General features: G+C 34.2%; 1 long non-coding RNA gene across 1 annotated transcript; it reads left to right on the top strand.

Annotated features, from left to right (window-relative positions):
* The first annotated feature begins 284 nt into the window (after nt 1-284).
* On the top strand, nt 285-3,698 carry LOC143547054 (uncharacterized). Its single transcript, XR_013137703.1, has 3 exons — nt 285-637; nt 2,414-3,261; nt 3,308-3,698. It is a non-coding gene; the product is annotated as an uncharacterized LOC143547054 (long non-coding RNA).
* The last annotated feature ends 204 nt before the right edge of the window (nt 3,699-3,902 follow it).

Raw genomic sequence — 3,902 nt, 5'->3', positions numbered from 1 at the left:
TCAATCCCTCTGCTACGGTTACTTGTTCAATTTAGGTGTTCTACTTTTATCTAAAATTGTAATTCTAATTTGTTTATATAAATTGTGTACTTTAATTAGAGATTTAGGGTTTATGAGTATATTGAAGTTGATATTGGGTTTATAGTTTAAATTTTGTTTCTTCAAAAATTAGGGAACCTGGAAGATGAAATTGAAAAATCTTAGTACTAATCTTTTTAAATGAAAAATCTAAGAAAACGATAATATCGGTCCAACATCAAGTTAAAAAAATATTGTATGAAATACGGTAAGAAAAAGTTTCAGTTATTGTATGAAATACCGTAAGAAATTTTTTTGGTTATTTTATGAAATATGGTAAAAAAACAAAATTCGTTTACATATTATGAAATACGGTAGAATATTTTTTTGAACGTTATCTTTGAGATTTTGGTCTAAATCCGACACTGTCCGTGGTGTCTTAGCAACAGAGCAGGGCTCTTAGCAGCTGCTTAATTAGTGTCTTACCATGTGTTGATTAGAGTAACATATTATTTTGTGCTTGCTTGGCATGTGGACTATACTATTTAGGTCCGTTTCTTGTTGGTTTTTTTATTACAACGTATAATCTTTTTGAGTGAGCTTTAGACCTGACAATAGGGTCGTGTTGGGTGTCGTCAGCTCCAGCAAATAAATTTATAAATGTGAACTTACTTTGTTACACACTATTAGGGATAGTATGAGTGGAAGTAAGGTTCGTGTCCACAGGGAATGCGTTTTAACAATTTTATAACCAGGAACGATTTAGAACTAGTATTTGTAATTGGGGGGATTTGTGCAAATAAATTATATAATAATAAAGCTAACTAGTGGTAGTACAAATGATTAACATATAACTAAAAGATAAAATAGCTAACTTAGAAAAAGACAATTATTAAAGATAGTTTCGACACAAGGGGTATTTCATACTTTTGATTCGAACTACGATCATCAATAATTATGGTGCAATGATTTTTATTATTAAAAGATTTGTATCAATACTAAACGTCACGTAGTTCGGACGTTCCCTCCATCTATGTCTAACTAAGCGCAGTTCGTTAGTTAGAGCCAACTCGCTACCCTAAGCTCACGCCGTTCGGATCTTAACGTGCGAGTTGCATGTGATGAAAGTATTAATTATCATTTAGTGTTCACGCCGTTCGGAATACTAAATCACATTGTATAATTTCTATAACAAGATTGAATTCATAGACAAACACAAAACCGTCATTTGTTCCTTAATTATCAAGATTAAAATCATATTTCATATTTTAACTTTGAAGAACGTCATTAGCATATTAATAAATTGATCAGGTTCATTAACAAACTAATTTAAATCCTAACAGAGTTTCGGATTTAAAGTTCAAGAAATTACACAAACGAAACCTTTCAACAATAAAATCACATAACTATTTCACATTCGAATCATAATACAAAATAGAGCCCTTAATGTCGAAACTAATAGATTATTAGCCTAACTAGCAATTAACATAACCAAAGTAAACTTACAAAGTAAAGACATACTACTCGTGGGGTGTTCGGGAAGAGCTTCGGAACTCCCGGGAAGTGGTTTGGACCTCCTCGAGACTCCTGGAACCTCCTTGGCACTCCTATGGAGTTTATTTAGCTAATTAGAGAGAAGAGATGTGAGAAATGGTGTGATTTTGGCTGAAACTCGGGCTGCTATTTATAGCTGAAAATCTGGAATACTTATGGGTCGTAATGTTTTCAACAGTATCCTTATGACCCATAAGAGTAACTTTTTATCTTATCTTATCTCCAACTCCAGATTTTTAGGATTGTGTTTCCTACCGACAGTCTTTATGGGTCGTAAGGTTGCTTTATGACCCATAAGTTTTATTTTTTAATTTCTTGATATTATCTATTCCGGATTTTCTGGATCTTGGTTGCACCGACGACGACTTTTGTGATAAAATAATGACCGACGGTTCTTTATGGATCATAAGGGTGTTTACAACCCATAAGTGTCAACTAATGCTGGAAATCTTTATGGGTCATAAGTTTCAGCTGCTCTTTAGTCTTCAAATCTTTACAGCCCATAAGTTTTGCCAGTGTCTTGTTATTCTTTTTATCTTCAAGTCTTGTCTTTGCTTTTGATTTTCATTTCTTCCGGCTTCGTTCTTTCTATCGGTTGTTCTTCGGACCAAGTTGCTTCATTCCCATTTCGGACCTTGCTGCTTCATTCCCTGGTTTTGTTCGGTTTCTGAATTGTGTCCTTTTGGTTGTTATTTCTTGTTTATTTGGACCAATTCGTCATTCAAACCTACAAATCCATGTTACAAATAATTTAATATCAAACTCAATAGATTTGTAATGAAAAGTACATAAAATCGGGGATAAATGATGTAAATAACGTGTATAATTTTGCACACATTAGGTCGGTTGGGTAACGAGCCATAGCGGGCCACTTTAAAACAGGTCCATTTTGGTTCAGGTCATAACGGGTTTTTGGCCAAAATAAGCTTGGGTCGAAAGGGATTATGACATATGCATAGGTTAGGGTTAAAACGAGTTCTAGCCATAATAGTTATTTTTGAACAAGTTTCTTTTTCAGCGACCAAAATAGGTTTAGGTCAATGGGTCGATATTAAGAAATCAAATGACCAAAACATAACTGTTAAGAAATCTATATGGGTTCTAAAAATGGGCGGAGGTTGCGTGTCATGCTAAATTCCTGGAATAGTTTTGACGAAAATGAATATGGTTCAGAGGTGTAACGAATATTTTGGTCTTCATTATGTGGGTATTTCCGATCATGTGGCAAACGAACTGATACAAGGATGGGGGTATACAAGGCCAGGAAAGTTCAGAAAGAAAAATAAGAGCAACATGGGAATTTTAAATATGTTTTGCCGAGATATATTGTATTTGTATGTGCCAAGTAGGGATGAGCACGGTACCGTACCGATCCCCGAAAATCACCAATTCTTGGTACCGGAATTGAAGATCAAATTTCGGGAAATACCTATACTGGTACCGTACCGATCCCAAAACACAAAACTTTGGTACCGATTCAGTACCGACGGTACCAAATTTGCTCATCCCTATTGCCAAGGGCATAAAAGCAATTTGCGAAAATCTTCAGAAAATTTGAAAGTTTGATGTGCAAAATTGGCATATTTGACTTTTTAGTCAAAGTCAATGCTGAGCTGACCAGAGATGTGGAAATAGGAACAAGGGAAAGTCGATGAGAACTAAAGAAAGAAGACTGTGAATCACAGATTGGTAACACAGAGTGGTTTGGTTGACTCTTTTACTATCCTTTATAGAGTTGTAACAGAGTGGTTTGGTTGACTCTTTTACTATCCTTTATAGAGTTGTAAATTATGCATTAGGTTTTTTTCTTATTTTTTTTCTTTTACTTTTCATATTTTATCTTTAGTCTCTATACTTTTGATAATTTTACAAATTTATCACAAAGTATGTTCCATTTTGAATCTCAACTTTGTTCTCTAATACTTTTCATCTTTTACAAAAATTTTATTTAACGTTTTAGTCTAAATTCTGCAAATTTACCCGCTGCAACACACATGTGTTGTTCAACGTTCTTACGTCTATCTTCCCTATTCAACTTTTTCGGTCATAAGACGACTTAGTTATTGTTTTTGTATTTTATTTTTCGGTCTATTTTTCATGTGTTAACAAGCCACAACAAACGACCGTGACTGATCGTTTTTAGGTCAACTTTTCATTCATTTTAACAATCCTGCCACAAAGCATAGGTCCAACGCCCCCGGCCCATCAACACACATGTTCGATAAATGTTTCAAGTTACTTTTTTTAATGGTTTCCGCCTCCATCACAACGTGGTGGGGCTTAATGCTAGTTTTTTAATAATTCAAAATTCAAATACTGTAAATTGTAAG

The sequence above is a fragment of the Bidens hawaiensis genome, unplaced genomic scaffold (assembly GCF_021521415.1).
Source record: "Bidens hawaiensis isolate Kalapana, Puna unplaced genomic scaffold, B.hawaiensis_p1.1 tig00014593_1, whole genome shotgun sequence".
In the NCBI taxonomy this organism is placed as follows: Eukaryota; Viridiplantae; Streptophyta; class Magnoliopsida; order Asterales; family Asteraceae; genus Bidens; species Bidens hawaiensis.
The sequence above is the reverse complement of the archived record's forward strand: the minus strand, read 5'-3'. Positions and strand labels throughout refer to the sequence as shown.